Source organism: Bubalus kerabau, chromosome 12 (assembly GCF_029407905.1).
Source record: "Bubalus kerabau isolate K-KA32 ecotype Philippines breed swamp buffalo chromosome 12, PCC_UOA_SB_1v2, whole genome shotgun sequence".
Classification (NCBI taxonomy): Eukaryota; Metazoa; Chordata; class Mammalia; order Artiodactyla; family Bovidae; genus Bubalus; species Bubalus kerabau.
In genome coordinates this window covers 19,412,355-19,434,646 of record NC_073635.1, presented here as the reverse complement: position 1 = coordinate 19,434,646, position 22,292 = coordinate 19,412,355, and the positions used below count along the sequence as shown (strand labels likewise).

At 41.2% G+C, this 22,292-nt stretch overlaps 1 protein-coding gene across 8 annotated transcripts in view; it reads right to left on the bottom strand.

Moving 5' to 3' along the window:
• Positions 1 to 22,292, bottom strand: part of FNDC3A (fibronectin type III domain containing 3A) — a 241,822-nt gene that overhangs the window by 109,246 nt on the left and 110,284 nt on the right. For 2 of the 8 annotated variants that reach the window (XM_055542130.1, XM_055542135.1), the window contains exon 1: positions 3,714 to 4,029. The exons of 1 other annotated variant lie outside the window; for it this stretch is intronic. The gene's annotated coding sequence lies outside the window, so the exon portion shown is untranslated. 5 more of the 8 variants (XM_055542131.1, XM_055542134.1, XM_055542132.1 and 2 more) reach the window with 4 other exon arrangements.

Below are 22,292 nucleotides of genomic sequence, written 5' to 3'. Positions count from 1 at the left end.
GTAGCCTCACTTTCCTTTAAATTCCAGTCCTTACCACATAATTTAATAAGGACATCTTGTATTTTTTGTTAAGGATTTCTTGTGTGTTAGTCTAGTATCCCCAACTAGTCTGTAAACTACTTGAAGGAAGGAAACACATCCCATTGCTTTTGTATCCCCACTCTAATAGCTCACCATCGTCTGAGCATGTCATCTCTCCAGAGATGACACATGCAACTCTCTATCTTGAGAAAAAAAAGCCTGAGGCCTGGTAATGGATGATAAGTGATTGGAAATATCAAAGGAAGACACATACAAAGGAACTTGATGTAAGACCATAGATTACACCACAAACTTATAAAGTATATGTGAAAGGTAAGCAAAACTACCACAGTGGGAGGATGGAGATAAGATCAAGGGATAAGGAGGCCACAGCATAACACTCTGAAATAAAATGAGGCCAAAATATTAAGAAAATACTAAAAGCTCTCAAAACAGGTTAAAAAAAACTGTCTTTCACCATTATTGGTCATTCATTTCTTTCAAGCAAGCAGCTCTCGACACTGATATCCACAGGGGCCATTTTTCTTTTTCTTTTTGCAATGTGATAAACAGAAGCACTGAAAAAGACTCAGTGGAATTGCAGGCAGAGCATTCTAAACCCTTGGATTTACAATATTGTGAATTTATTTGAAATCTGCTAGAGACTGCTCGAGGGAAGAAAGCAATCATTTATCTTTTGATCACCTGGCTAATAAAACTGGAAATCATATGCACAGCCCTACATCATTCTCAAAGACATCATCTAGACTCATTTTCATAAAAAAATGCACCAAGAACATTAAAAAAAAAAAACCTTTAGGTTACCTCATCAAACTGTACTTTAAAAATACAGGCAAAATAGAAGATGCACAAGCCTTGGGTATATACACATTAAAATAATCAAATATTTTTTAAACAGACATAACTATTAACCATCAATCTAAACTAAAATTATAAATTAAATGCTCTTTACCCAAGTAAAGCTACAAAAGATGATGAGAATATTAATCATGCATCCCTGTTCTTTTCTGCGTTTTGTAGCCTCTCAATCCTGACCTCTGCCTGGCTGGTCAGAGAAGAGGAAGAAATTTTTCCTTAATCAGTAATAAAATATGCTCAACATTATACCATAGAACTTAAAAAATTAGAACATAATTATTAAATGCAGGAGAAAATAAATCAGCTTTCAGTTACTAATATAAAGGGGGAAAGTGATGACACAGATGACATCAAAAGATAATTCTAAATCTGGTTTTTTGAATGCATACCATTAATTTGTGAGAAGTAAATTACCCCTATGTTTGATTGAAACCAATGTTAACTAGCAGTTAATTTTTCCTAAACAATGATTTTTGAGGGTTCAGACAAAATGGAAAAAGAGGGAGTTCATTCAGAAGCATACAGGTGGTTAAAAGCAGCCAGCCTGAGATAAAAAAAATTTCAGTTAACCTACCCAAGAAAACTGAGACATGTTCTCTGAAAGGAAAAAAGAAAATTTCATAAAATTTACTACGATAGTGCTAAAATTCTTAAACAAAATTATTTATAAACAGTTTAACAAAATTTTTTTTTTCCTGTCAAGTCAGTACCCTCTCTTCCCACTAACTGGTATAAGTGGTGATGGCAAGAATTATCAGTGGGTTAAGAAGCTGAAAGCAAAATTTTAGGCACTACATTATAGAAGATGTGTTACAACCAATCCTTTTTATCACTGTTTTAAGTCCACCATCTGTCTCAGTGTGCACTTTTATCTCATTACTTGAGCAAAATCAAATCAACCGAGAAAATATCAAAAAGGCAGGAGACTCATTTCTCTGGACTATTTTTAGGTGATTTAAAAGCTTACACGATGGCAAGAACTACAGATTTAGCAAATACACAAAAACTAAATATTTATCCAAATACAAGATCATAGCCATAAGACTCAATTAGTTTCTGCCTAACATATGGCTCCAGCTCCTGGGTGGCATATGTTTAGCAGTAGTGCTGGTACTATCATGGTGATAAAATATTATAGTAACAGTTCAACTTTTCATTCTTATAGTACAGAAAAATACCAATTTTGCTTTCAAGAACTAAAAACACGGAAAGAAGCAAAATCGTTTTGCCGCTCAATTTCGAGTCCACAAATTACATGCACATGAGCTTTACAGAGCCAAAAAAAATCCTGTCAGCCTGGTATTCTTAGTTAATAGATGCTCAGACGCAAAGGTGTTCAAAGGAACTTACATGAAATTTCACAAAAGAAAATCCCGAATTGACGATTCCTAGCACCCCCACTATCCATTATCCACCCCCTACCCCCACAAAAAAAATCCCAAGGTTTTTTTTTTTTTTTTAACGCTAACAATTTAATAAAAGAACGACTCACATTAATTAAAATAGCCCCTTTTCTGCCCGCGATTTTACGGCTAAATTATGAGTTCATTTTCCTTTACCTAACACATGACGTCCTTCCACCGCCGTGTCAAAAGTTCAAAGATCCAGGTTGTTAAACAGGGCGAGGACTGCAGCCTGGAGTCCAACCCCCCCGCGACTGAACAGGTGGTTAACTCAGCCCGCTGAAGGAACGGCCAGGTACCGGGACCAGCCAAACAAGATCAAACACACCGGGGCGGATTTTCGAGGTTTGAACCCCAACAGGCGCGGGGGGAAAGTCTCTTCAGAGGGGCGTTCAAGTTCGGCGGCCGCCGGGCGGCCACAAGCCCGGGCGCTGCGGACGCTCGGCGATCCTCTCCTGGAGGGCTCCGGCACTCGACCCCCGCGCCGCCAGGAGAGGCGCTGCTCGCCGCGGGCCGCCGGCCAGGAGGGGCGGAGGGCGGACCGCCCGCGTCCCCGCGCCGCCTCCGCGGGCTGGTGGCGGGGCCGTGGCCGCGCCCCCGTGAGCGCCTCCCGGAGAGACTGGGGCCCGGCAGGTGCCCGACAAGCGGATGCGTCCCGCCCGCGGCCCACTCCCCCCGCTCGGCAGACCGCGCGCCCCCAGGACGGGGTGGGCCGCGCCCCTCGACGGGCCCGAACCCCCTCTCGGCGCCCCGGCCCTTCACACACAGCCTAACGGATTCCGTGACGCCTGCCCCGGGGCGCGACGCCCGCCTTTCCCGAAGGGAGCGCCCGCGCTCTCACCTCCGAGTCACGCCGCTCTGAGGCGGAGGAAGGCGGCTACCCCGGTGCCTCCTCTTCGGGTTCCTGATCGTCCTCGCTCCACCTCAGCGGCAGAGCCAGCTCTCGGGGCCGCCGCAGCCGCCGGCGCACTGACTGTTGGGGTGGTTTCCCGGCAGTGACGGCGCCGCCTCAGCCCCGCTCCTCGCTCCCTCTCCGCGTAGCTCCCGCTTTCTGTTTCACCCGAGGGACCGCGAACGCCGCCGCCGCCATGCTTACTACGGAGCCGGGAGGAGGAGCCCGGAGTCGGCTCGCCGAGTGCGGCTGCGCGAGCCCCGCCGACGGCGCCCCCGGCCGGCCCGGACCCCGCGTTCCCGCCCCGCGCCCGCCGCCCCGCCGGTCTTTCCCCGGAGCGCCGGACGGCCGAGTAACCCCACCTCGCCGCAAGCCGGGACGCCCACCGCCCTCCCGGGCTCCGGGCTTTTTCCCGAGGCCCGACTGCGCCCGAGTCGTCGTAGCCGCCGCGGCGGCCAGGCTGCTGGCGACACCAGGGAAATGAGGAGTTAATAATGGACGTTCCTGGGACCACTCACACAATTTCTCAGTCCAAACTGTAAAAGGCTCCCTGTGAGGCGCACCGGGTCTGCCTCTTTCCGAAAGCGCAAAACTTAATGCCGGCAGGTGCTTTTAAAGACACTCCCCCGAGGAACAGGAAGCCAACCGAAGTGGGCTTGGATGTTTTCAATTCCAAACGCTTTAGTGCCCGGGATCTCCTCAGCAAGCAAAAATACTTAGATATTTACTGCAGTTGAAAATGTGGGGGTTAGTTTTTTAGCCTCTTCCCCAGTCAAATCGCGTGGAATCCCATTACCTTAATTTGTGCAACAGCCCGAAGACCTGGAAGGGAACGCAGTCGAGATTTCCCTGAACCTCCAGCGACTGGGGGCGCTGCAATAATGCCTGAGGGCTGCCCTGGGCTGCTTCCTTTTGCGGGTTCTTCTAGAAGACTTGGGATGGGGGTAGTCCTTGGGACGGGGAGTCTAACCCAGGAACTGCCCCTTCAGAAACAATGGTGATGTAACCAGGCTTCTTTGGCTTTATTTCGGTTTATTAATTGTGCTGCCTTTCAAAAATAGCAGTGCTTTTTTCCTCCACCTTTTAACAGGAATTCTCTGAAAATGTATTTATTCCCTACCTTTTTAAGGAATACAGTGGTTAATGAAATCCTTTGTTGACGACTGGCCATCAGATGCCATACCTTGGCCATAACCTAAAGTCCCAAAAGATTGCTGAGGTATATAGGGTCTCTACTTAGGTGATTTCTCTTTTTTTTTCTCTTTGGAATGTTCTCATCACCTTTTCTAATATCTGTTACTGCTGCTCCTCTTCTCATCTGCCTCTTGAACCACTCAGATCCTTCCTCTCATCCTTTCTACTTTACTGTTTATTTTTTACTCTTTTCTCCTTTCTTGTGTTCTTTATGGCTCCAGGTAATGATTGTTGAGGTGTTTATATCCACAATCAGCCAATGGGAGATTTGGTTTCTTCCTCTTCTTCCCATCAGTAAATAGGACAGTGACTCTATATAAAGTGGTATCTTGAGATATTTTCATTGTTGTTCACTCTCAAAAGTTCTTTTTCTGCAAGAGAGAGAGGTGTTTCCTTTTCTTAACTTCCAGATTTGGCCCTCTTCCAGACAATTGCTGGAAAGCTGATCTCTGAATAACTGAAGCGTAACTGTATGTTTTAAAATAGGATTTATCAGACTGTGGGTGAGTTGGGTGGCTTCTCCATATTGCTTCCCTAGCTCTATTTGGTCTGAGACTAAGCTACTGCTGCTGCTGCTGCTAAGTCGCTTCAGTCATGTCCAACTCTGTGTGACCCCATAGACGGCAGCCCACCAGGCTCCCCCGTCCCTGGGATTCTCCAGGCAAGAACACTGGAGTGGGTTGCCATTTCCTTCTCCAATGCATGAAAGTGAAAAGTGAAAATGAAGTCGCTCAGTTGTATCAGGCTGGTAGTGACCACATGGACTGCAGCCTACCAGGCTCTTCAGTCCATGGGATTTTCCAGGCAAGAGTACTGGAGTGGGTGCCATTGCCTTCTCCCAAGACTAAGCTGCTGCTGCTACCGCTGCTGCTAAGTCGCTTCAGTCGTGTCCGACTCTGTGCGACCCCATAGATGGCAGCCCACGAGGCTCCGCCATCCCTGGGATTCTCCAGGCAAGAACACTGGAGTGGGTTGCCATTTCCTTCTCCAATGAGTGAAAGTGAAAAGTGAAAGTGAAAAGTGAAAGTGAAAAGTGAAAGTGAAGTCGCTCAGTCGTGTCAGACTGGTATCCGCCGCATGGACTGCAGCCCACCAGCCTCCTCCATCCATGGGATTTTCCAGGCAAGATTACTGGAGTGGGGTGCCATTGCCTTCTCCGCAAGACTAAGCTAGTGGTTTCCAAAGACAACTCTAAGTAATTTCCAAAGCTTCCTATTCAGGAGCTTTTTAAAAAAAAACAGAATCTTGTAATCTATCCCTCAAAATTTAATTCCTTTGGCATTGGGGTAGGGATGAGGGGGAAAAAATGTCATTTAAAAAAACTATATTATTAAAAATTATATTTGGGGCATACCTACATGTATAGGCACAACAAGAAAGAACAGCTATTTTGGAGGAGACTAAGACATAATTCAGAATACCATTGAAGTAGACATAGATTAGTCAACAATATGCGATGCTGTAAGGTTGAGTCAAGTGAGGACTGGGGAATTTATGTTCTGTGGAGAGAATGAATCACACACATAAATAACCCTAGCATGGCCACCAGTATGAATTCTTTGGGAATCCAGAGAGGGACACTAATTTACACTGACTGAACAAGTCACTGAGAAGTGCTTCATTTTCCTTATCAATAAAAGTTATTTAAAATCCTCATCTTTCTTGAGCTCTGAGTAATACCCAACACTTGGATCACTTATTTCCTCAAATAGTTCTTCTTCCTTTGGCACTATACGCTCTTAGCTTTTCCCGATACCTTTCTGGGTATCGTTTCTCTAATTCCCTCACAGATTCCTTCTCCTCTCCCTAACTGTTAAATATAGGAGTACCTCACAATTTAGTCTGGGTTCTTTTCTGTTTTCGTTATAATCTCTTGGTCTGAACATCATCACCCACCCCAATTATTTTAGTTACCATCAAAAGTTGATGATTACCAGGTATGTGTCTCTAGCCCTGACCCTTATCCTAAATTCCAAATCAACTGCTTCATTAACTTAGTCACTTAAAGTCTCAAAGTTACAAAGTTTAGACCAACTTAGTTGATAAACTCTTCTTGTTTTCCTTTCCCCTCATCTATGTGTGTGTATGCACATTTTAGTCGCTCAGTTGTCAGACTCTTTATGACCCCATGGTCTGTAGCCGGCCAGGCTCCTCTGTCCATGGGATTCTCCAGGCAAGAATATTGGAGTGGGTAACCATTCCCTTCTCCAAGGATCTTCCTGACTCAGGGATTGAACCCAGATCTCCCGCATTGTAGGCAGATTGTTTATATTAGTGTTTATTATCTGAGCTATCAGGGAAGCCCTATCCTCATCTATCTAGTTGTTCAAATCAGACAGGCAGTAGTCACCCCCTGACATCTCCCTTAGATTCATTGCAACACCAAGTTCTGGCAATTTTCTCTCCAAAATCTCTCAAATTGGCCTACTTCTTTCCTGTTGTCACCAATCTAATCTGGTCTCACTGCATATGATCTGAGCCCTTCCACCAGTTCTCCACTTTGCAGTTAAAACAGTTTTACTAAAAGCAAGTAAGACTATTCCTCTTCTCACATAAAACCCTTAAACAGCATCTCCCTGCTCTAAGATAAGACTAGCATTCTTAAGGTGACCTAACAGAGCATGTGAGGTCTTGCCTTTTCTAGTCTGATCTGATACCACTCTCCCCTGGCTTCCTGTGTTGAAGACTTCCCCACTACCTTTTATATTTTCAAACATGCTGCAGTCTCAACAGCACAGGCTCTGTGCACATGACCTTCTTCTCCCTTTTAACTTGAGTATGGAAAAAGCATTTCTAACTTCCCAGACAAGTTCAAGACCCCTTGTTGATGAAGCCCTTCTACAACTAATGTACTTTTCCCTCTATGACTTACCTCAGTTTTTAGCATTTGTTTGGAGAAGGAAATGGCAACGCACTCCAGTATTCTTGCTGGGAAAATTTCATGGACAGACGAGCCTGACAGGCTACAGTCCAAGCGGTTGCAAAGAGTCGGACACGACTGAGCACACATACGTAGCATTTGGTATGCGTATATACTGCATATGTGTCTGTTGTTCCCTTCAAGAGGAGGACTGAACCTACTTTTGCTTACACAGTGCCTGGCATTTAATAGCTGCCCAATAAATATTTCTTAAGTGAATGTTGTCCTCTGACGTTCGTTATGGCATTCTGGAAAGTTGAATCATGCAATTAGGAGATCAGAGAGGAAACGTTTGTATGATTAGTAGAAAGAGATATGGTATACGTTGGCAGACAATTCTTCACAGAGCTGTCATACTTCAGTTACATCTAGTAAGCAGAGACACCAGCGCTTTTTCTCTAGACTATCTTTTCCAAATGTTTGTATATCAGATTTAGAAGGTTGAGATTGTGTTTCCCACTGGAGCAGGAGGCACACCTTATTTACCATCCAATATGATAACTTCTCCTTCTGTAGTGAAGGTTGAATGGGTTTACCTGTTCAGTTCAATCGCTCAGTCATGTCTGACTCTTTTCAACCCCATGGACTGCAGCACGCCAGGCTTTCCTGTCCATCACTGACTCCCAGAGCTTGTTCAAATTCATGTCCATCGAGTCAGTGATACCATCCAACCATCTCATCCTCTGTTGTCCCCTTCTCCTCCCGCCTTCAATCTTTCCCAGCAGCAGGGTCTTTTCCAATAAGTTAGTTCTTCGCATTAGATGGCCAAAGATTGATTTTGAAGTGAAGTGAAGTGAAGTCGCTCAGTCGTGTCTGACTCTTTGCGACCCCATGGACTTTAGCCTACAATGCTCCTCTGTCCATGGGATTATCCAGGCAAGAGTACTGGATTGATTTTAGATATAAGTAAATGGACACAGGGAGAAAAAATAAGTGGAGAAGTAAACTGAAGGTAGGATGTCTTAACTCACACAAAGATAATGCAGTTACTGGAAGCGACAAGAAATTCCATCGTATTTAAAGGTTAAATATAAAGAGGGCACTTGAGTGAACAATCACTGTTCCTCCTTCCTAATGCCCTACCCTACCTATCCCCATTCTCTTAACTCAGGACCAGGCTTATTTGACACTTTGATCTAAGTGTAGTCATCTTTTATTTTCATATAGTCTATCTATGGGCTCCCCTGGTGGCTCAGTCAGTAAAGAATCTGCCTGCAATGCAGGAGAGGTAAGAGACCCCGGTTCAATCCCTGGATCAGGAAGATCCCCCCGGAGGAGGAAATGGCAACCCCCTCCAGTATTCTTGCCTGGGAAATCCCATGGACAGAGGAGCCTGGTGGGCTGCCGTCCATAGGGTCTCAAGAGTCAGACACAACTGAAGCAACTTAGCATACAGTGCCAGAGTTAATTAAAACAACTATCCAGATTCTTTATTCAACAGTTCCTTAATTTAGAGAAGTAGTTGTCAACCTCAGTAATAGTTGTCTTAGCCTTCATAGACCTCCTTTTTTTTTTTTTTAACTGCAAATATTGGAGCTTCAGCTTTAGCATCAGTCCTTCCAATGAATATTCAGGGCTGATTTCCTTTACGATTGACTCGTTTGATCTTCTTTCGGTCCAAGGAAATCTCAAGAGTCCTCCAACACCACAGTTCAAAAGCATCAATTCTTTGGTGCTCAGCTTTCTTTATTGTCCAACTCTCACATACAGTCGTGACTACTGGAAAAACCGTAGCTTTGACTAGACAGACCTTTGCTGGCAAAGTGATGTCTTTGCTTTTTGATATGCTGTCTAGGTTGGTTATAACGTTCCTTCCAAGGAGCAAGCATCTTTTAATTTCATGGCTGCAGTCACCATCTGCAGTGATTTTGGAGCCCCCCAAAAAAAAAATCTCTCACTGTTGCCATTTTTCCCCCATCTATTTGCCATGAAGTGATGGGACCAGATGCCATGATCTTCGTTTTTTGGATGTTGAGTTTTAAGTGAAAAGCCAACTTTTTCACTCTCCTCTTTCACTTTCATCAAGAGGCTCTTTAGTTCTTCTTTACTTTCTGCCATAAGGGTGGTGTCATCTGTGTATCTGAGGTTATTGATATTTCTCATGGCAGTCTTGATTCCAGCTTGTGCTTCATCCAGCCCAGCAATTCACATGATGTACTCTACATATAAGTTACCTGTAACTTATCGTAAAAGATGTAGGCTTCTTGAGCTTGAGGTTCTTCAGCTCTGATGCAAACCCACTGCATGTGCAGCATCACCTGGGTTACTCCGTATTTTCCTGGCTGAGACCCGGGAGGCAAGGGAACTGTTATGAACAGGAAGCTGGTGCTCCTTGCTGTGAAAAAGTGAAAATCAAAGTCACTCAGTCATGTCCGACTCTTTGCAACCCCATGGACTGTACAGTCCATGGAATTCTCTAGGCCAGAATACTGGAATGGGTAGCCTCTCCCTTCTCCAGTGGATGTTCCCAACATCCCCTGGGATCGAACCCAAGTCTCCTGCATTACAGGCTGGTTCTCCAGCTGAACCACAAGGGAAGCCCATGCCATATGTATTACACTCCTTTCACCCAGAAGATTCAGATCTTCTGCTAGCATCCAAGAAACTGTAGCAGGCTAAGTTATTAGCTTGCAAGGAGCGTAAAATCTCAGACCCTTCACAGCTCTTAACAAGCTACAATGCGTTGAAGTGAAAGAAAGAGATGAAAAGGTCAAACAGCAGGTGGAGATTTGTCTTTTGGGAAATTGGGGGGAAAGTCTCGTGAGGAAGAGAGCTGGGACAAGAGATTGAAGTGGGAGCATTTTGCTGGTCAAACCTGAGCAACCCTGGGAGTCATAACTCAGAACAGAGCCAGAGAGAACACTGATTGTCATTTGCTCCTCTTTGGATAGGGAACTGTTGCAAGTCAGGAAGAGGAAAGGGAGGTAAAAGCAGTTGATCTGGAGGTACACCAGTTAAAGCAGCCTGAAGTTTTTCATTTGTCTCTGAGGGGTGTGATGTAATGTGGAGGAGGAGATAAAGGCTTATGTGTGAGAGTGCTAAGTCACTTCAGTCATGTCCTACTCTTTGTGACCCTATGGACTGTAGCCCACCAGGCTCCTCTGTCCATGGGGGATTCTCCAAGCAAGAATACTGGAGTGGGTTGCCATGCCCTCCTCCAGGGGTCTTCCTGACCCAGGGATCAAACCCAAGTTTCTAATGTCTCCTGCATTGGCAGGTGGGTACTTTTACCACTGGCGCTACCTGGGAAGCCTGAGAAAGGCTTTGGAATCAGGTAAATCTGGGCTCAAATCTCAGCTCTATTTCTGACTGATTGATCGATCTTGGGCATGTTATCCTCCAGAGCCTCAATTCCTCACCTGTAATCTTAAGATAAAATATCTACTTTGCAGGAGTAAGTGGCATGATGCATGACAATGCCTGGTATATGCCCGGTGCGCAATAAATAAGTAATATTACCAACTGTATGATTAGGATGTCCTGGATAATTGTGTCCTGGTGAGGGTAGGAAAGTTCAGAACCTTCCTCAGTATTTCCAAAGACAGGAATTGGTCAGAGTCCAATTTTGCTTCAAATTCTTGATCCTATTGCAATTTCCATGCTTCACTGCACTTTCCCACCCATTCTTTCCTGTGTGGATGAAATAGCTGCTTCCCTAAAAGCAAAGGAAACACGGAATAAAATAGAAAGCAACTTGACATTGAACGCTGGCCATTCTCATCACAGGAAATTTCTCACAGGCCATCATTCTCCTCAGATCCCACTCTGCCACTCTGTTACCTCGGATTCTCACTCTGCTAAGAACCTCCCCCACGATTTTTTAAATTTCTGGGACCCACCCCCCAAATCTGTCTTGGGACAATTCCCAAATTCTTGTTCAATTTATTACTCAGAAATTTTGCTTTTTGTTTTCTGGTCTTCATTTGTATCCCAAATAGCTTTGGAAGCCTTATTTTCTTTTCAAAAAATAAAAAAGATCTATTCAGTGATTTTTGATAAAGAGTTAACTCTGTTTTACAGAAGTAGTTCTTAAAATTTGGCATGAATGAAAAACACCTGGAATGCTTACTTAACATATAGTGGTTCTACCATGTGTCCTCCACACAAAGATTTGGATTCATGAATCTGTATTTTATAAGCACTCCAAGAGCTTCTGAAAAAGGCAGTCCATGGGCCATACTTTGAATATCTTAGAACACCTCAAACAGCAGTCAGCTTTCACAAATGAGATGGTTTTTCTGTGACATGGAGTTAAACTAGGATTGACTTAGTTGTTCAAGAAACCTGATCGTCTATGGTTCAAGTCTTTCATGTTGTTTCTTTATAGAGAGACCAATTAGGAAAGACTAATTCCTAATGCCTTAATCACAAAATGATATCCTAATAGTCCAAATTTGTTAATGTTAGTGATATGATTTCAAAGCAATGCTACAGGAGACAGTCTTACTTCCAAAGAGGGAAAAGTCTTATCTGATTACTGGCCAGGACTTATTGAATAGGTTCCTGATTTGAAGGGGCCGTACAATAATAGCCAGATTATAAGGATTTTCTCTAGGTTGAGAAAATAAGGTTTTTATATCTGTCTTTTAGACTGTCAACGGGTCTTTGATGTTTTGTACAGCTTTAGGAGGCAGTGATAGCAGACCTGGAGTTGAACACACCACAATCATTATCCAGCATAACCAGATGACATATGAATCAGTTTTAAAGACAGAAGAAGGAGATAGCCATCTATAAGGATAATAAGGCCAAAGATGACTTAGGATTCAAAAAAAACTATCTCCAAACTACCTACTTTTTGTTTCTCAAAAAATCAAATTTCAAAACCAGAGCAATACTTTATCAAGATAACAATGGGATGTTAATCTGGAAAAAATAAAAATAAAATTTAAAGAAATTAAGAAATGAAAATTCAGATAATCTGAATGCAATTGTCACCAAAGTTCTTCCGCAAACTTCAGAAGTAAATATTTAAACTGAGTTGCATTTTCAAACTAACAGGCAAATCAACTATTCGTGGTAAGTAGAGCAAATATCTTTATATAATAAGTTATCATTAATTTTTACATATACAAGTGAAACAGGCATCTTTTAAATAAGGACAATGAGGTATAGTAATGGGAAAAACTGCTGCTGCTGCTGCTAAGTCGCTTTAGTCATGTCCGACTCTGTGCGACCCCAGAGACGGCAGCCCACTAGGTTCCCCTGTCCCTGGGATTCTCCAGGCAAGAACCCTGGAGTGGGATGCCATTTCCTTCTCCAATGCATGAAAGTGAAAAGTGAAAGTGAAGTTGCCCAGTCATGTCCGACTCCTAGCGACCCCATGGACTGCAGCCCACCAGGCTCCTCTGTCCACGGGATTCTCCAGGTGAGAGTACTGGAGTGGGTTGCCATTGCTTTCTCCGAATGGTAAATAACTAGGGAAATTGTTTATAAATTGAATACTTTCAATGAGGTAAATAAAATACTAATTTAATTTCAAATTTTCATTATAAAGTTTTTAAAAATCAAGACACATTTGACCTTTGATCTTATTTTCTCTTTACAGTGTACATCCAAGATATAAATCTAGTACCATTCTATTGAAAAGACAAAAACTAAAATGAATGACTAGAAGTAATTACCATTATTAAAATAAAGTAAAATGAAGAGATTCACTTTAAAAAGAATGAAAGATGACTTCACCAACTACATATTTAGATTCAAATTAGAGAAACTACTGACTTAAAACATTAGAAATTCAGATGTAGCCCATTTTCTCAAGTTACAGCAAACTAAAATTAAAAACGGAGCTGTGGTAGAACTCGCAGAGTAGTCTCACACTCTTCTCCCGTCCACCTGCAAATTTTTTCCACAGGATTCTAACAATCTCCAGGGATTTGCACAGGTACAGTCCAAGAAATTAGTCCTCTGAGAAACCCCATGGCATTCACTGACTTCCTCCTTCCCTCCCCTGATGTACTGAGGTATTTTCTCCTGTTATTTCCAAACCCAACAAAACTCCCCTGCTGCAGTTCTGTCTGTGCCAAAGGGGCCAACCCCTAACTTGAAGGGCGCTCATGTCTGTACCAAGATACAGTTTGCCATTGGCACTATTTCCCCTTGCTCTTGTCTTTAGCTCCCTAACTCCCATGTACGTTATTGCAAAACATATAATTATATAATTTATTTGTAGCTCTAGGACTTAGGCATGAGTTCATGGAATAGACAACATGTTCCACTAAGCCTTTTTCTCTAACACTGGGCAATTGACCTTAAAGCGAACTTTTCGTACTTCTCTTCACTTAGGGTGAGCTGCTTTTTCCCTTCCTCTGTAAATAGACTGCTCTACTGCTTTGCTAATGTGCCCAAACATGCTCAAATCCTAGACCAAAAAACAGCTTAGCTCAAACTGTGACCCCAGCTACAAAAACAACTTCTGAAGAGGGTCTTGGATGTTTAAGAGATGATTTACTATATTAATATTCTTTTTTTTTTTTTTCTTTTTTTTTTTTTTTTTTTTATTTTAAATTTTATTTTATTTTTAAACTTAACATAACTGTAATATTCTTAATAACAGCTTCTATTGAACATTGGACTTCCCTGGTGGCTCAGATGGTAAAGAATCTGCCTACAATGCAGGAGACCCGGGTTCGATCCTTGAATCGGGACGATCCCCTGGAGGAGGGAAATGGCAACCCACTCCAGTATTCTTGCCTGGAGAATTCCACAGACAGAGGAGCCTGGTGGGCTACAGTCCATGGAGTCATAAAAAAGTCAGACATGACTGAGCAACTAACACTTCACTTTCATTAAACATCCATATTAGACTAGGCATCTTACTCAACATTGAAAAAGAACAACTACTTCCTCCTAAGAATTTAAACTGATAATCCAAATCTGCTTCAGAGAGAAGTCCATTGCAAAAAAGTGAAGTGAAAATCACGTCCAACTCTTTGCAACCCCATGGACTATACAGTCCATGGAATTCTCCAGACCAGAATACTGGAGTAGGTAGCCTATCCCTTCTCCAGCACATCTTCCTGACCCAGGAATCGAAGCAGGGTCTCCTACAGGTGGATTCTTTCCCCACTGAGCCATCCAGGAAGCTCTCCATTGCAAAGGAATCAATCAAGAAATATTTATAGAATACCTTTTATATTAAAGGCTCTGTACAAAGACGAAATGCCTTGACCTTAACAAATTTACTTCTTGTGCTGATTATTTATGTTGTGCTCTCAGCTCCATGCCCACCCTTTCATATTCTGCTCTGGGATGCTGGGTCTGGGTCTGGAAACTACATTTCCCAGACTCCCTTACCAGTTACCTTCATCTTAGGGTCACCTAGTGGAGGCTGTGGTAATTAAAGAGATATTGGAAGGGTGGTAAAGGGGAGACAGGGCTTGCTTTCTATTTGCAATTCCTGTCAAAATATAACAGCTCCAAAATAATTTCAATATCTTTGGGCATATTTAGACCAGCGATGCCACACCTCTCCAATGCTGCTAGGACTAGTCAACTTCTGCTTCCTTATTAGTGTAAACACCAGCCATACAACACCTCCCTCATCAGTTCGGTTCAGTCACTCGGTTGTGTCCAACTCTTTGCGACCCATGGGCTGCAGTGCACCAGGCTTCCCTGTCCATCACCAACTCCTGGAGCTTGCACAAACTCATGTCCATCGAGTCGGTGATGCCATCCAACCATTTTATCCTCTGTCGGCCCCATTTCCTCCTGCCTTCCATCTTTCCCAGCATCAGGGTCTTTTCCAATGAGTCAGTCCTTCCAATTAGGTGGCCAAAGTTATTGGAGCTTCAGCTTCAGCATCAGTCCTTCCAATGAATATTCAGGACTGATTTCCTTTATGATTGATTTGGTTGATCTCCTTTCAGTCCAAGGGACTTTCAAGAGTTTTCTCCAACACCACAGTTCAAAAGCATCAGTTCTTCAGCTCTAAGCTTTCTTTATAGTCAACTCTCACATCCAAACATGACTACTGGAAAAACCATAGCTTTGACTAAATGGACCTTGTTGGTATGCTGTCTAGATAGGTCATAGCTTTTCTTCCAAGGAGCAAGTGTCTTTTAATTTCATGGCTGCAGTCACCATCTGCAGTGATTTTGGAGCCCCTCCCCTCCAAATAAAGTCTATCATGATTTCCATTGTTTCCCCATCTATTTGCCATGAAGTGATGAGACTGGATGCCATGGTCTTAGTTTTCTGAATGTTGAGCTTTAAGCCAACTTTTTCACTCTCCTCTTTCACTTTCATCAAGAGGCTCTTTAGTTCTTCTTTACTTTCTGCCATAAGGGTGGTGTCATCTGCGTATCTGAGGTTATTGATATTGCTCATGGCAGTCTTGATTCCAGCTTGTGCTTCATCCAGCCTGGCATTTCGCATGATGTATTCTGCATATAAATTAAATAAGCAGGTTGACAATATACAGCCTTGACGTTCTTTTTTTTCTCATAGACCCAGGTATTAACAATACAAAGACTTCCTATAAGCAAGAAGTTTTTTCATTTAGTTCTCTGTCCTGCCCCAGCCCAACCCAGCAGTTTCTAGCTATTAATTCTTTCAGCATTCCTGTCGCCCTTTCAGTTTTTCAATACCCCATGTGAGTGTGGTTTAGTCACTAAATCATGTCTGAGTCTTGCAAGCCCATGGACTGTAACCCACCAGGCTCCTCTGCCCACAGAATTTCCCAGGCAAGAATACTGGAGTGGGTTGCCGTTTCCTTTTCCAGGGGATCTTCCTGAACCAGGGATTGAACCTGGGCCTCCTGTATTGCAGGTAGATTCTTTACCATTCCTGTTGCCCTTTCAGTTTTACAGTATCCATGTGACTAATTCCTTGAATTAAATTCCTCCATCTGAAATACCTAGCATGGTTTCTGATTTCCTGCCTAGACTCCTATTGGTAGATTTTAATCAGGCAGATTTAAAATATCTGGTCAAGGAGACAATATTTACTCATGCCAAGAAAAAAAAAAAAAAAGAAACATTCAGAAAAATAACCTTTGAAATAAACTATTCTGATAAAATATCCTTCTGGGATTCAAAAAAGCAGCCAATCAGTTGCTATGGGTTGATCAAACACAGGCATCATGCCTTTTCTTTCTTAAAAAATAATTTTATTTATTTGTGTGGCTGTGCCAGGTCTTAGTTGCAGCATGTGAGCTCTTAGTTGCAGCTTGTGGGATCTTAGTTCCCTGACCAGGGATCAAACCCAGGTCCCCTGCACTGGGAACAAGGAGTCTTAGCCACTAGACCACTGGGGAAGTCCCATGCTTTTTCAATTAATTTTTTTTGGGTTTAATCTTCAAGAGTGTGATCAAAGTACTATTAGTTCTCATTCTATAGATGAAAAATACTGGTTCTGAGAGGTTAAATATATGCTCACATACAGCTAAGATGGTAGCAAAGCTGAGATTCATACCTAGGCCTGTGTATCCATCCTTTCCATTATTCCATGTTAGTTCAGAAGGGGTGATACTTGAGGTGGATCTTGAAGAATAAGCTTCAGATAGAATGGTCAGAGGAGAGCATTTTAGTGGAAACGATAGCTAACAAAAGGCATGAGATTGGGGAAATGCCAAGTATTCCTGGGGATAAGAAATAAAACTTGTGCAAAAGTTTGTGATGAAAGCCATCACACAGGGCAAAAAAAGTAGGTTGGGGCCAGATTAAGAAGGACCTTGGGTGGCACATGAGGAATTTAGAAACCACATATTTTAAATCAGGGATCAGAGAAGTGAAATGGCAGAAGTGAAAAGCTGTTTGGTATTGTTGATTAATGGACTTCATCTCTGTTACTTGTCAAGCCGATGTTGTTACCAAAGGCTTTTTAAAGAATCAACAAATAAAAACAAGACAAGAGAAAAACCTTTATGGATTAACCATCAAAACAAGTGATTAGAAAAGGAATTTTAACTTTGCATAGATTTCAGGGTTAGCAAAAAAGCAAACATCAAGCAAAAAAAAAATAAAATAAAAACTTGTAGAGAACAAAACTGGTTTTTATCACAGAGGAAAAAGAAGAGTACTGTTTATCCTTTGCTGTAAGATAAATCAAAGTCCTAAAATAATCTACATGGCTATGAAAAATGTTAAGTACTTTTTGTAGAAAGGTATTATTATTTGACTAATACATTTTTCAGGGATAAAATGAAGAAATATTAAAATGACAAGTCAGCAACCCTAAATTGAGAGACACCAATAAAGTGGGCCACCCATCAACCTGTCAGTGGACTATTACGTTCTGTTACAAACCTCTCCTTGAAGCAATTGGATTCAGACACATTATGGGTTAGATAGACTTTTGTGGGCTAGTCTGGAAATTCAACTGTCATTTATAACTTTGTTTCCATGGCAAAATGCCTTTACAAGTTCTAAACAGCAGACTTTCAAATTAACTTTTGGAATATAACCCATTTGCAACTTAGGGACTGCCTGTGCTTTGAATGTAGATTGTCTATTATAACACGGTTTTAACTCTACTGAATCTCAGAGGATTTCAAATTAGTATCTTTCTTTCAAATCCAATACCATATTTGGGAAAAGGGGATTTAAAATCGCAACCCACCTAGTGTGAAGAAAAGGCAAACCCAATGACTTTTTTTCCATTAATGGTCTGATTATAAGGAAGCAAGCATTTTGTCTATAAGTAGAAAGAGTAAAATGATGAATTAAAAAAACACCTGAGCATTTATCTCATGAAGACAGTATTTGTTATCTTTTTGCATAGCTTTTCTCTACGATACAAAGGTAACTCAAAGAAAAGAAATGCATACATTAATCTTAAAAAGCCTGCTTAAACTATGCTTAATGATGATCTTTGTATCCTGTAGGTGAAAATTTTCTAGACTAGAACTGTAGGGATTATTGCAGGAATTTTCCATTGAATACTACACCAAAAGATGTAGGCAAACACGTGTAAATGAAACCTGGTGTTAAATTTTTTCTTTTCCAGGGAATGAAATATTTGTTGTTCAGGAAAAGGATATAAAACATTTGCCTGGATTTCCAGTTAATTTTACTCTTTCAGCGATTTCTTTTTTCCTCTTTAGAAAGAATTGAAATAGATACAGCAAAATGAGATATTTCTCTTTTCTTTCAACTTGTACTTTATTGAAGACATTTATTTACTTAAATTTATTTTTAATTGGAGGATAATTGCTTTACAATGTTATGTTGGTTTCTGCCAAACAACCTGAATCAGCCATGTGTATACCTATATCCCCTTCCTCTTGAGCGCCCCCATCCCACCCCGCTAGGTTGTCAGAGCACGTGGCTGAGCTCCTTGTGTTATACAGCTGTTTCCCACGAGCTATCTGTTTCACACATGGTTGTGTATATATTTCAATGCTACTCTCTCAACTGGAGACTTCTTTAAGCTTTTTAAATTCATAGCTGATAGTTTTGGGACAGTATATGATATGAAGTTCTGATTTGCCATCAGTTAGAATGGTTTCCATTATCATTCTTAATGGTGGCTTATTTGTTTACCCCTGGAATTTTTGTTTGCTTCTTTTATAAACCAGATTTCTTCCTGGTCTATTTATCATGTAGGTGGTAGGGATAATACCCTTTATGCTGCTAAGTCGCTTCAGTCGTGTCCGACTCTATGCGACCCCATAGACAGCAGCCCACCAGGCTCCCCCATCCCTGGGATTCTCCAGGCAAGAACACTGGAGTGGGTTGCCATTTCCTTCTCTTTATAGTGAGATCTTAATAAATATATCTTATATTTAAATCTTTATATATAAGATTTATATAAATATATCATATTTATATATATCTTATATATAAAGATCTTATAAATACCCTTTATAGTGAGATCTTAAAAACATTTAAATTAAAATTTAAATTAAAAACATTTTTGTTTCATTAGATACCCTAAGTATCTTTAGAAGCCAGCCTGACAGTTTGAAAATTGTTATCTTTTTTATTTAGAGTTTACCTGGTCCTTTATTTTCATCTGTTGTTTTCAAAATTCTTAATTTTGTATTTTTCATAATAACACTTGAAAGCCACCAACCTGGGAGTCAAAAATTCTGGATACTAGTTACTCTTTCAACAAGTACTTCCTGAGGGCCTTTTTGTGTAGTTCATCCATTGCCATTCAGTTCTACAAATGTTTTACTTCTTATTGTGATTTTCTCTATGATCCATAGAGTTTTTTAGGAGTACTTTTTGTTCTTTCCAAACATTTTAAATTCACGTTTTATTCTTGAATTTTAATATTTTTTATCCTGGGCCGAGAACATATTTTATACAATAGTTGATTCATTGAAGTGGTTGAACTCTCTTTGGTGATGTATATGTAGTCATTTAAAAAAAAACATGCACTTGAAAAGAATATATATTTTCTATTTGATGCAAAGATCTATTCATATCTATTGGCTTAAGCCTTTTAGTTTTGTTGTTCAACTCTTGAAAATTCTTATTAGTCATTTTGAGTTTGAGCTCTCCATTTAAAATCTCCCACTGAGATTATCAATTCATTCATGTCTCCTAGTAATTTAGTAAGATATTGCTTTAGAAATTTTGGAGCTATGTTTTAAAGTACCCATTGGTTTCCCTGTTGGCTCAGATGGTAAGGAATCCTCCTTCAATGCAGGAGACCCGGCTTCTATCCCTGGGTCAGGATAGAAGGATAGAAGATCCACACTTCCCTTGGAGGAAGGCGTGGCAATCCACTCCAGTATTCTTGCCTAGAGAATTTCATGGACAGAAGAGCCTGGTGGGCTACAATCCAGAGGGTCGTGACTGAAGTGACTAACACTTTCACACTACATGTTGAAGGTTGTTATATTTTCTTGGTGGATCATTCTTATTATTCATTGTCTCTTTTATCTTATTAATACCTTTGCCTTAAATTCTCTTTTGGCTCATTTTACTTTTGCTATTAAATGCTTTTCTATTTGTCTGATTTAGCATACATCATTTTTCTCTCTCTTTATTTTTTTGTCTTTCTGTGCAGTTGTTTTATTTGTGTCTTGTATAAACATCTAGAGCCTATATTTTTATACATTCTGATTATCTCTATCATTTTATAGGTGAATGTAATTTTTAAATATTTATCGTGATTACTCATCTATTTAGACATATTTCTACACACTAGTTGTATTTTTTAAATTGTATTTTTCTTTGCTTTCTCCTTTTGTGCTCTCTAATGGGTTAAACAAAGTTTTTCATGTGCCCCATAATTTTCTCTGCTGGCTTGGAAATTGCAGATTATTTTTCTGTTCTTGAGTGGATTGATTTATTTATTTCTGTTTCTATCCTCTCGATGAGCACAGTTCCAATTTTGGCAGACCTTTTGTGCGTGCTAAGTTGTTTCAGTTGTGTCCGACTCTTTGTGACCCTATGGACTGTAGGCTACCAGGCTCCTATGTCCATGGGATTCTCTAGGCAAGAGTAATGAAGTGGGTTGTCATGCCCTCCCCCAGGGGATCTCTCCAACCCAGGGATCGAACCCGTGTCTCTTATGTCTCCTGCATTGGCAGGCTGTTCTTTACCATTAGTGCCACCTTGAAACAAACTTTCAGTTCAGTTCAGTTTAGTTGCTCAGTTGTGTCCGACTGTTTGCGACCCCATGAATTGTAGCACGCCAGGCCTCCCTGTCTATCACCAACTCCCAGGGTTCACTGAGACTCACGTCCATCGAGTCGGTGATGCCATCCAGCCATCTCATCCTCTGTCGTCCCCTTCTCCTCCTGCCCCCAATCCCTCCCAGCATCAGAGTCTTTTCCAATGAGTCAACTCTTCTCATGAGATGGCAAAGGACTGGAGTTTCGGCTTTAGCATCATTCCTTCCAAAGAAATCCCAGGGCTGATCCCCTTCAGAATGGACTGGTTGGATCTCCTACTCTTTAGTAAATACAACTCCTCTGCCTTCTTAGTGCTCCCATTTTGTTACTTTTTTTTTGGTTATATCTAAAGTTTTAGTGTATTTCTTAATTGAGCAAAATACATATTTGTGCATTAGTTTATACTGTTATTCATATTTACTGGCATATTTTTAGCTATTTCTGTTCTCCATGTTACATCTCATATCCTAGACTTTCCCTGTAAGTTCATTTTTCTTCTAGTGGAATGAAGCATGTACTTTAATAGCTCTTTTGGTGAAAATTTTGGTCAGGATCAAATGATTCTTAACCATATCTGACCTAGATACATCTTTTCGTAATTAGTATTTTGTAGTGCCTTCTTGACTTCATGAAATAAAATACATAGATAATATAACAGCAATACATAAAAATTTTAAGCAATCAATATAATGTCGCAACTGCTTAGTAAAAGGAAAGTAAATTATAAAAAATAATGTGCTTCCTTGGAGGTCTTCCTTGGTAGTTAAGAATCTGCCTGCCAATGCAGGGGACATGAGTTTAATCCCTGGTCTGGGAAGATCCCACAGGGTGCAGAGCAACAAAGCCCATGTGCCACAGCTACTGAGCCAGTGCCCTAGGGCAGAAGAGCCACAGCTACTGAGCCCACACTCCACAACTATTGAGTACCGGGTGCCTAGAGCCCGTGCTCAGCAACAAAAGAAGCCACTACAGTGCGAAGCCCTAGAACCGCAAGGAAAAGTAGCACCGGTTTCCCACAACTAGAGTAACCCTGTGCACAGCAACGAAGACCCAGTACAGCAAAAATAAACAGATTTTTAAAAAGTACTATTTTTTTAATGTAAATAAAAGTTTGAATACAACCACTAGAAAGCATGATGAAGTAATCACATGCTTACATATACTTATCATGTTTAAGTTTGCATTTAAGGGAAGGAAAGCAATATTTAACTCAATATTATCAGTATTTTTATTTCACATTTTAATTTTACATTTTCTTTTTTTATGTTATTTACTGCTTATTTTATATTTTACTTCATATTTGACATTTAAATAAAGAGGCTAAATACGTGTGCACATCCATGTATGCACGTCCATGCATAGAACCATATGACTATGATAGCTACAAGGTGCAGATGTGTTGTTTATTGG